This window comes from Schistocerca nitens, chromosome 1, assembly GCF_023898315.1.
Source record: "Schistocerca nitens isolate TAMUIC-IGC-003100 chromosome 1, iqSchNite1.1, whole genome shotgun sequence".
In the NCBI taxonomy this organism is placed as follows: Eukaryota; Metazoa; Arthropoda; class Insecta; order Orthoptera; family Acrididae; genus Schistocerca; species Schistocerca nitens.
In genome coordinates, this window is record NC_064614.1 from 192,328,813 (window position 1) to 192,341,037 (window position 12,225).

At 44.2% G+C, this 12,225-nt stretch overlaps 1 pseudogene; it reads left to right on the forward strand.

Moving 5' to 3' along the window:
* The first annotated feature begins 240 nt into the window (after positions 1-240).
* On the forward strand, positions 241-358 carry LOC126212724 (5S ribosomal RNA; annotated as a pseudogene).
* Positions 359-12,225: the final 11,867 nt, after the last annotated feature.

Here is a 12,225-nt window from a genome sequence, read left to right on the forward strand (position 1 = left end):
TGAACCATTTGAACCATGTAGAGTATAGGACCAGAGTAATTCTTTCGTGGCGAACTGTACCTGGAATCTTTAAGTTTAATGGGCCCAATAGGACACATTAAAGTCTGCCCTCTCTGTGTTAAACGGCTTAACTACACGCGTGATCAGTTTTTAAAGTTTGTTCGCTTCGTATGTGTTTGTGGGACGGCCAAACTCGTGTCACTTTATCCTATTATTTGCTTGTCATCTTTTTATTATCTGGGCAACGGCCTTGCCGCGGTGGATACGCCGGTTCCCGTGAGATCACCGAAGTTAAGCGCTGTCGGGCGTGGCCGGCACTTGGATGGGTGACCATCCAGGCCGCCATGCGCCGTTGCCATATTTCGGGGTGCACTCAGCCTCGTGATGCCAATTGAGGAGCTACTCGACCGAATAGTAGCGGCTTCGATCAAGAATACCATCATAACGGCCGGCAGAGCGGTGTGGTGACCCCACGCCCCTCCTATCTGCATCCTCCACTGAGGCTGACACGGCGGTCGGATGGTCCCGGTAGGCCACTCGTGGCCTGAAGACGAAGTAAGTGCTTCTTATAATCTGATGAAATCACAGTCCGTATTACAGTGCCGAAGTGAATAAACGTCCATAACATAAACTATGTATGATCAATAATGCAAATGTTTGCTGAATCCTTGTTTAATACTGTGAGTGCGAGAACAGACTGATTTGCGCTCTCGATTAGGAATGCGCGGAAGTTCGGCTCACAACGTTGCTGTTGAAAAATTTGTTGCGGGTAACTTTTCAATGTTCACGAAGCTGTTCAGAAATTTTCCAAGGCTTAAAAGTCCACGAAGCCGTGCGAAAATTTCATAAATTTTCAACCACGATGCTGTTCAGGGTTGAAGTCCATGAGCACAACTGTCCAAAACTCCTCAAGTTCCCGAACTCCTGCAAGTATTGCACAGATTTTAGAGCGACAGCGTCCATGGAGACGAGGCTCTCGCCGGAGCTTAAGTCTTGGTGGTAACTTAATACCTATGTACCGCATTTTTAAAATGTGGCTACGCCTATTCAGGCTGTTTTAGTTTTGTTTTTAGACCATGCCCTCGTAGATATTTTATAGAATCAGGTATATCTTCTGAAGAAGGCTCAATTACTTGGATGAAACCTAGTTAAAGATTGGTTTCGTTACCGCAATCGAGGCTGATAGTTTCTTATATATTAGACTATCACGATTGCTGACTGGGCTGCGATGTTGAAAGTACTAAGATTTTAAAGAATTCAGCCTCATCCGACTTGCCACTCACCAGCGCAAATGTCTTCACACACGATATCTGAACCCAAAGACAACATGTCCGCTGCCCTCATATAGATTCGATCTGTCGTTGTAAAACCCAGAAAATTACCCATCCTGCACACCCATACATATTATAGAAATGTGGGTGTGTTTCGTATCTCCACGTAAACCACAGGACCGATACCAACCAGACTTGGTACACATATATCTTACTGTCAGGTAACAATCGCTGTCAGAGGGACGAGGGTGAAAAGGAAGCATAGTCCTTACACGTGAATTTCCAGAATTTACTAATCTGATATTTGAGAATGAGAACACTTAGCGTCTTGAAACAAACTTTACACGTCATTTCAAACCTTTCCGAAATTGATGATGAATTTTTATTTGCTTTTCAGTCGAATCAAGGAGCCGTTCTGCAGCAACATTTCGACATGTTTCCTACTCGTTATCTTTAAGGCGAAGCGTCGGATTCATGTCCATTGCGAGTCTTTATAGCCGCTGGACCACATACTCATCTGCCTCGCCTGGAACGGCTGTGCCAGTCTCGCGCCTCCGGAAGGGGTGCCACGGACGGTGGTGTGGGGAGGCCCGGCTGGTGGTGGAGGTGGTGGTGGGGGGAGTCGGAAGGGGGGCGCACTGGAGGGTACGGGCGTCGCGTCCTGGAGCTGCCTGTCTGTTCCACTGATGCATTCGTTGCCTACATATGGTCTATTCCTACATCCACCACATCCCATGCAGACCTCAGCTGGAAATCACTACCCCGGTTGACAAGATCATCATAGACTCGTATCTCCACTGCCTCTTTGGTGAAGAGTCCCTGAACCCGTTCGCCTGGCACAGCACCTTGGTATGTTCACAGTCAAAGATGTGAGCCTCGTTGAGGCTGTGCGCCATGATTGTAGATTGGCCCATTTGGCCCAGACGAACGTTTCTCACATGTTCTGAGCGACGCTGCGAAACATACTGCTGCGTACGGCAGATGTATTATTTGCCATATTCGCAAATGATTCTATAGACTCCAGTTATCCACAGTCCTAATGTGTCTTTCATTGACCCTAGCACATTTTTGATATTAGCCAATGAAAGGAAAATGGTTCTTATGTTGCGTTTCTCCAGAACCCTGTCAGTCTTGGCCCATGGTGGTCCGGTGTCCTGAAGGAACGCCAGATGCCACCAATCTTCTTTCCGGTTATTTTTATCCAAAAATGCCTAGAAATCTTGGCCCTTGGTGGTCCAGTGTACGGAAAGAACGCCGGATGCTTTCTATCTTCTTCCCGGTCGTCTTCTTTCTTCTTCTTGTTTGGTTAGAAATTGCGTCTCGGAGTAGCCATTCCTGCGAAAGGTTTGCCGAAGATGCTGCAACTCGTGTTGTCGCATTTATCTCGCGCTGTGCGCACCGAGGTGCTGAGCACAGATTTTCGTTGTGCTGGACGATGGCAGCTACTGGCATTTAGTTACAAGTCCGTATGCGTTTTTTTCTGTAGAGGAAATGGCCCAGAGTGGCATGAATTTTGTGCTTTATCATGATATCGAGGAAAAGTACGCATCCGTTTTCGTCTATCTCCATATTGAACTTTATATTGTCGTGTATGCTATTAAGGTGGTCAAGAATTTCTTGCATGTTTTGTTCGCCATGCGGCGATACAACGAATGTATCGTCTAGATACCGGTAGAACACTTTTTTTTCCGCCGGGCGGTTTCAAGAGCTGTTTCCTCGAAGTGCTCCATATATAGGTTTGCCATGCCTGAGGCTGGGATCCCGTCGGAGTGGTCCTTGGGGAGAGGGGAGAAGCACATATACTACCGCGGGAGGGAAAAAGAAGTTGAGGAGTTACTGCTATAGTAAAAAACTTCACGCGGAAGTGTAATCAAACTTGTCAAACTTCACTCAAATATCGCCTCTTATACACCCATAACGAATAGAACAAACTGTACACAAGTTGACTCACTTAACGATCAGAATTCGAAACCAGAACAGCTGTTAGCATGAGTGACATAAAAGTAGATATATTAGGTGTTGCGAAACACCTCAAATCCCTTAAGAAAAGCAAGTCTTCCGGTCCAGACAGTATACCAATCAGGTTCCTTTCAGAGTATGCAGACACAATAGCGCCTTTCTCAGTAATCATATACAACCGTTCACTTGACGAAAGGTCTGTTCCTAAAGACTGGAAAGTAGCACAGGTCACACCAATATTCAAGAAAGGAAATAGGAGTAACACATTGAATTACAGACCCATATCACTGACCTCAATTTGCAGTAAGATTTTGGAGCATATACTGTACTCGAACATTATGAATCATCTTGAAGAAAATGACTTATTGATACATAACCAACACGGATCTAGAAAATATCTTCTTGTGCAACACAGGTAGCTGTTTATTCCCATGAAGTAATGAGTGCTGTCGACAAGGGATCTCAGATCGATTCCATATTCCTAGATTTCCAGAAGGCTTTTGATACCGTTCCTCACAAGCGACTATTAATCAAATTACTTGTATATGGAGTATCGTCTCAGTTGTGTGACTGGATTCGTGATTTCCTCTCAGAGAGGTCACAGCTCGTAGTAGTGGACGGTAAATCATCGAGTAGAACAAGCGATATCTGGCGTTCCGCAAGGTAGTGTCATAGACCCTCTGCTGTTCCTGATTTACATAAATGATCTTGGTGATAATCTGAACAGCCCCCTTAGATTGTTTGCAGATGACGCTTAATTTACCATCTAGTGAAATGACATGAAATGTCGTGTGACGAGGGCCTCCCGTCGGGTAGACTGTTCGCCTGGGGCAAGTCTTTCGATTTGACTCCACTTCGGCGACTTGCGCGTCGATGGGGATGAAATGATGATGATTAGGAGCACACAACACCCAGTCCCTGAGCGGAGAAAATCTCCGACCCAGCCGGGAATCGAACCCGGGCCCTTTGGATTGACAGTCTGTCGCGCTGACCACTCAGCTACCGCGGGCGGACATGAGATTTACCATCTAGTAAAATCATCAGACGATCAAATCCAATTAGAAAATGATCTAGAGAGAATTTCTGTATGGTGCGAAAAGTGACGATTGGCACTAAACAAAGAAAAGAGCAAGGTCATCTACATAGGTACTAAAAGAAATCCGATAAATTTTGGGTATACGATAAATCGCACAAATCTAAGGGCTCTCAATTCGACTAAATACCTAGGAATTACAATAACGAGTAACTTAAATTGGAAAGCCCACGTAGATAATATTGTGGGGAAGGCGAAACCAAGACTGCGATTTGTTGGCAGAACACTTAGAAGGTGCGACAAACCCACTAAAGATACAGCCTACATTACATTTGTCCGTCCTCTGCTGGAATATTGCTGCGCGGTGTGGGTTTCTTACCAGGTGGGATTGACGGAGGACATCGAAAAAGTGCAAAAAAGGGCAGCTAGTTTCTTGTTATCGCGCAATAGGGGTGAGAGTGTCACTGATATGATACGCGAGTTGGGTGGCAGTCACCGAAAAAAGTCGATTTTCTTTGCGGAAAGATATATTTACGAAATTTCAATCACCAACTTTCTTTTCCGAATGTGAAAATATTTTGTTGACAACCACCTACGTAGGGAGAGATGATCATCATAATAAAATAAGAGAAATCAGAGCTGGAATGGAAAGATTTAGGTATTCCTTTTTCCCACGCGCCATTAGAGAGTGGAATGGTAGAGAAGTAGTATGAAAATGGTTCGATGAACCCTCTGCCAGGCACTTAAGAATGAATTGTAGAGTAACCATGTAGATGTAGATGTAGAATATGTCGGACAGTGAGTCTGTTTTGTGGCTTTTTCAGTTTCTAATAAACATTTCAAAAACCATCTTCTCACCTAAATCGGCCTGGATTAGAACTCACACTCTCTCCTACGACCTACTGCTTTGTAAAGTAGAAGCTCGGACAATGCCGTACTGGCCGCGACGCACCTTGCACGCCAATTGTTGTATGCGGCAACACCAAAGCCGCCTCTGTGGCTCAGTGGCATTTCTTTGCGAGGAACTTCTTCACGCTTCAACGGCGCCTGTCAATCATTGCATTGCGATAACTGTTTATGAGTTCTAATTTTAATTTGTTGTAATGACCAACAGTATTGCAGCTCTGAAAATGGTTTACCGTTTTCGCAACAGGCAAATGCTGCACCGTAATTAAGGCCTCGGGAGCTACCTCACAATTCTAGTCTTTTCCCATCCTTGCGATGCCGAAGTCTTCAAGTGTGAGATCGACGGTAAACCTTTAGCAAAATATAAAAGTAAAAAGATAAAAATTAAAAACGGCTTAAATTAGCAACAACAAATAGAGCACATTACTCACAGTTATTTGAATTCTTATTCAATTTAGCGTTCTTTGTACAAGAAATTCTTGATCACGTCTTCGAAGAATTTGTGTTTATCATCATCTTCGAGAGCAACTGTTTCTAAGTGGAGATGTGAGATAGATTATCCATACGATGATGGGTTTCTGTAGCACGACATAACGTGTGAATCCGGTTCAGGGACGAAAATGACCTGTCGATAAGTGATATGGACGGAACTGTTGGAATGAACACAGGAAGTTTGTTAAGTTCTGTAAAAACATTCTGCAGATTCATTTCTGATAAATAATAAACAATTAAAAATGGTGTTTTGCCCGATCCTTCTTCAGAAGCGTACCATACGAAAAGCACATTCTATAGCTTGCTCAAACGAAAACGATATCCGTAGATTTCCTGTAATATTATCAGTAAGTAATGAGGAAAATTTTCTCTTTTCTTAAAGTGGCTCATTTTTTATGGATTTATCAAACTGAAGAATTGCAACTTCTCTATAAATAGGAATCTAATTTCTGTTTGATTGCTGATGTTATGTATGATATCGAAAAACATGCTTCGAAAATAGTTCTCACGTGTTTCATCATTCAGACTTCCACTTTTTCTGGGTGAAATTTCTTCATCCCCAGTTTTACCCAAAATAATTGACGATAACGATTCAGAGTTTTCTTTCCTTCTGTCCTGTTGCAGCTGTTGCTGAAACTCAACTATTTTATTACTACAGTAAAAAAGTCAACATTCGTCCAATGGAATACGCTGAACAGTACATCTGAAAAAGCCAGGAAGTTTCACAACATTTCTATTAACAGTATATTTTTCAAATCCTTCAAAAAGCAAGAAAATCCTCTACCTGTCATTTCGCTGAGGTTGTCGAAATCACCACTTTGACAGAAATGCTAAAAAGACATTATCTACGCTTGTCTGTGGTTACTATTGTATCTATGAGTCTCGAAGTAAAATTCCACCGGGTGGCTATTGATGGAAGCTTTGTGGACGTGCAGCCGTTTAGAAAATGAGAAAATAATGATGATAGAGATTTAAGACCGCTAAACAAGACTTGAAGCTCTTTGTTGGACTCTAGAGACTGCTGAAGTACGAAATTAAAAACATAAAGAGTGCCTTACGGTACTTTTCTAATTCCTTTGAAGACCATTAAGGTGGCCAATCATCACTGACGCTCCATCGTATATCTGGGCAATTAATTTATTGCTACATTCATATCTGTTCGTGATTGTGTTTACATGAGTCAATAGGGCTGCTGCACCCAGTTCCATTGGCACTTAACGTTAACAATTCCTTTTTTATTTACTTATTTATTTTTTTGTGACACAGAAAAGCATTGTAACATTGTCGAGAGCTGACTTCTTGCTCAGATATAATGTCTCACCAAGCGTGATTGCCACAAAATCCGTCTTCTGAATGTCATTGTAAATCTCGTCTCTCAATACATAAGCATCTGAAATTATTAAACAATTCGGAATACTTGCTGAGGTTCTATGGTAGGCTGTAGAAGTTGTTAAGTGTTCTTTCAGTATAGAATCGAACTCAACATTTGCAGTAAGGAATTCTATATATATTCCACATACTGAAGGACTCTTCATTTTCATTCTGACCTCTGAGTTGCAGTTCTTCTTTCCCTAACAACATTAATGAGCCTCTTTTAATATCATGCTGTTCTTTCTCACTTTTTCATTGTGCAGCTATATTTCAGCTCTTCGTCAGCAATTCTAGTAGGGGACGAAATACATTTGTTAAATTTGAAAAAACTAGAAGGATGACTTTCAGACTCACTGCCTTTTTTTCACTGCAGTGTTCAAATGGTTGAGATCCTCGTATCCTTTATGATTCCATACAGTTTTTTGTTTGAAAGTGGCAAACGTGTCCAATAGTAAAATTTTTTCCCCGTATATCGCCTGCAAAGACACTCTGTAACATCACACAATTTTCTACAGAAATGCCTCTTGCATCTTGTGCACGTATTGACATATTGAGAGCTGGGCATAGTTGGCCACTGTCAAACACCTGTTTCTGTTCATTATAAGAAAGTGATGAAAAATGAAATGTGGTGTGTTTAGGGCCTACTGTCATGTAGACCATTCGGCTGGTGCAGGTCTTTTGAGTTGACACCACTTCGGCGACCTGATGAGGATGGGATGATGATGATTAGGACAACACAACACCCAGTCCCTGAGTGGAGAAAATCTCCGACCCAGCTGGGAATTGAACCTGGACCCCTTGGCATGACCTTCCGTCGCGCTGACCACTCAGCTACCGGGGCGGCATAATAAGTTGATGAAATCTGGCGTTTAATATGTGTCTTACTATTCGTTCAGTATCTGTATGAAATATTTAAGCCTTTGACCTGATTGCATAAGCAAGAATACACTCACATGCAACTTGAAAACAGCATTCAACAGAAAGCACTGGAAACCAAACCAATGCCTTGGTAAGTTTTAGCAAGCAGAAGACATGAGGACTGAGAGCACACACACACATGCACTTCACTGGGTGCAGTGTGTGCAGAAGGTCATGGCCACTAGACGTGCAGAGAGCAGGGCACGCGGGAGGAGAGCGGTAGTGGTAAGGGTTATGGGCAGGCGCTGTAGGGGAAATGCTGAGCGCTGGAGGGGAAGCGCCGTTCTAAACTGAAGACTATGCTCACTTTCTCTGTAAATATTAAGTGGGCGCCCCCCATGCCCACACTCGCATTGTGGCCATTCAAAAAGCTCTACTGCCACCTCTTCTTCTGTTAGAATCTAAAAAGAACTTCGCCGAAAATGCAGCGATTTATTTTCGCCTGGCTTGTTAACCATTTGTAACTTTCAGGGTGGCATCAAAATTGGCGAATTTTGTGTAAAACCTACACATTTCTCCGACTGCTATGTTAAAATTTGCTTCTTTTGCCGAAACACAGGACGGTTTACACAGTCTCACTTCACTAACTTGTTCTGCAGATGCAGTTGCAGAAGAATTCTGAAAAGAGTTTAATTAAGTTTATTAATTAACTGATGAAAAGTAGTCAGTAGCTTGTGAAGAAGCACATTCTCCGTACAAAATAAACATGTAATCTCTTCACTTATGTTGTTCCAAAACCCATAGCATTTCTCACTTCATCGGCTATCGATGGCCCTTAAAAATTGAATTCCTCTATCGAAAAAGCCTGTAATTAGTGGAATAACAGCGTAGATAACCATATCGCAAAATACTCTGCTCGTTGTGTGCTATTATTTGCCGAAGTCTCATTTCGATATCTCAAGCCATTTATGAAATATGAGGATTGTTGTGAAAATTTCACTTTGGTCTTATCGCTTGCACGGCGCGATCGCAAATAAGTGTGCTTCATCAGATGAATTTTCTCCAGATTGGTGATAGCCAAGTCTAAGAAGAAATTCAAGATGTTAGCTAAATTTCATACACTGCAGCATATTATGTAATATCCACCAAACGCAAACTCACAGCGAGTTCTACTTTTCATAAAAAAAAACTGTTTCGAATTTAGCGCAGTGTCTTACTCCCACGTAAACATCACAGTAACTACGACCATGAACGAAATGATGGGCAAGCCATCATGAACTTAACATACACTCCTGGAAATGGAAAAAAGAACACATTGACACCGGTGTGTCAGACCCACCATACTTGCTCCGGACACTGCGAGAGGGCTGTACAAGCAATGATCACACGCACGGCACAGCGGACACACCAGGAACCGCGGTGTTGGCCGTCGAATGGCGCTAGCTGCGCAGCATTTGTGCACCGCCGCCGTCAGTGTCAGCCAGTTTGCCGTGGCATACGGAGCTCCATCGCAGTCTTTAACACTGGTAGCATGCCGCGACAGCGTGGACGTGAACCGTATGTGCAGTTGACGGACTTTGAGCGAGGGCGTATAGTGGGCATGCGGGAGGCCGGGTGGACGTACCGCCGAATTGCTCAACACGTGGGGCGTGAGGTCTCCACAGTACATCGATGTTGTCGCCAGTGGTCGGCGGAAGGTGCACGTGCCCGTCGACCTGGGACCGGACCGCAGCGACGCACGGATGCACGCCAAGACCGTAGGATCCTACGCAGTGCCGTAGGGGACCGCACCGCCACTTCCCAGCAAATTAGGGACACTGTTGCTCCTGGGGTATCGGCGAGGACCATTCGCAACCGTCTCCATGAAGCTGGGCTACGGTCCCGCACACCGTTAGGCCGTCTTCCGCTCACGCCCCAACATCGTGCAGCCCGCCTCCAGTGGTGTCGCGACAGGCGTGAATGGAGGGACGAATGGAGACGTGTCGTCTTCAGCGATGGGAGTCGCTTCTGCCTTGGTGCCAATGATGGTCGTATGCGTGTTTGGCGCCGTGCAGGTGAGCGCCACAATCAGGACTGCATACGACCGAGGCACACAGGGCCAACACCCGGCATCATGGTGTGGGGAGCGATCTCCTACACTGGCCGTACACCACTGGTGATCGTCGAGGGGACACTGAATAGTGCACGGTACATCCAAACCGTCATCGAACCCATCGTTCTACCATTCCTAGACCGGCAAGGGAACTTGCTGTTCCAACAGGACAATGCACGTCCGCATGTATCCCGTGCCACCCAACGTGCTCTAGAAGGTGTAAGTCAACTACCCTGGCCAGCAAGATCTCCGGATCTGTCCCCCATTGAGCATGTTTGGGATTGGATGAAGCGTCGTCTCACGCGGTCTGCACGTCCAGCACGAACGCTGGTCCAACTGAGGCGCCAGGTGGAAATGGCATGGCAAGCCGTTCCACAGGACTACATCCAGCATCTCTACGATCGTCTCCATGGGAGAATAGCAGCCTGCATTGCTGCGAAAGGTGGATATACACTGTACTAGTGCCGACATTGTGCATGCTCTGTTGCCTGTGTCTGTGTGCCTGTGGTTCTGTCAGTGTGATCATGTGATGTATCTGACCCCAGGAATGTGTCAATAAAGTTTCCCCTTCCTCGAACAATGAATTCACGGTGTTCTTATTTCAATTTCCAGGAGTGTATAAAGCTATAAGTAAAGCAAAAATGATTTTTTTTACCAAATAGTTTCTGTAAAATCGTTTGAGAAATATTGCAAAATGGTTCAAATGGCTCTAAGCACTATGGGACACGTGAGGTCATCAGTCCCCTAGACTTAGAACTACTTAAACCTAACTAACCTAAGGACGTTACACACATCCATGCCCGAGGCAGGATTCGAACCTGTGGCCGTAGCAACCGCGTGGTTCCGGACTGAAGCGCCTAGAACCTCTCGGCCACGGCGACCGGCAGAAAGATTGCAGAGCGTGTGCCTCGATTCTGTCACCATCGACCGGCCGAAAGGTTTCAGACACTGTCAGTCCCCACTTCCAAACAAACTTGCACACCCTGAGAAAACGCTACTGTTGTTACTTTAGTTTCCAGTTAGCGGTGGGCGCAACGGGAAGATTGCAGAACGGCAATCAGTTTTTGCGTTAGTTACACAGCCAATCTACCGAAATAATTTTCAGTATATTCTTTTAGGTATTGTTTCCATGAAAAGCATGAAAAGGAATGCCAAAGGAAAATTTCGGGTAACAAATAAATTTGCGGAAAGGAATTGTAAGGCGTACACGAGAAGTTGGTATGTACAAATAGACACTTTTGTTACGTAACAATTTGATGGTTTACACGTGTTGTGATGATATTTATCAATAACAAGGGGCAGCAGAGATGTTCTCGGTAACTTGCACACATTATAAACGGCGCATAGTTGTTTCAAAGAACAACAAATTTTGTTTACATTCGTTAGAGGTTCCATCTCATTACGAAGTTAGCAGTAAACTAAATGTAATATTGGCGACGATGGTTGATGATGAGCAGTGGAATGTATTTTGTTGCGGTCTTCTCGGTATGTGATTTCTTTTCCTCTCTCAATGACATGAGAGCAGCTTTTTGATCAAATTTTTTACCTGAAACTAAAAACAGTCGTCAAAGGGTTGCATTAGCTGCCGACGGCTGCTCGAAGGTCAATATGAAAGTAAAGGAATATGAAGTCCTGCACGCTCTAATGATAATCCACTCTTGGAAAATTATTTGCAGAGTCCTCGTGGAAACTGTTAAGTGCAGTACAATCTTTTCTCAGAAATTTATTTAAAATCTGGATTTCCCTTTGCCTTTCCTTTTCAGGTCTTTTGGGAAAATATTAATTAGTAAATATATTGACCATTGTTCAATAAACCTTCGGGAAAACTGCTGGATGTCTGCAACTTGCTGCCACGATATTGGCGCAGAGTCTTCTGGCCATCTTTAATGCTCTCGAACCCAAGATCTTCAACTTAACCGTTCTGCACTCTTCCCGCTGAGTCAACCACTGGCTAGAAATTTCTTTTACGTATAGGGCTCATGTGTCGCCCGACCCACACCGGAAGTGCTATTTGTTTTCTAAACGGTTGGTCATGTGGAGCTCCCATTTCGTTTCTCGCCAAGCCCTGCTTATACCATAAATTGTGACGAATCGGTGATGAAGAGTAGGAGTGGTCCCCTTGTAAGTGAATGTGTATTTCTCTATGTGAAACTGAAACAGTTATTTATCCCTTGTTTTGCCAGTTAGGACTCGTTTTTTGGCTTTCGACGCACGGTGTGGCGGAACATTGTTAGCAGCAGTCA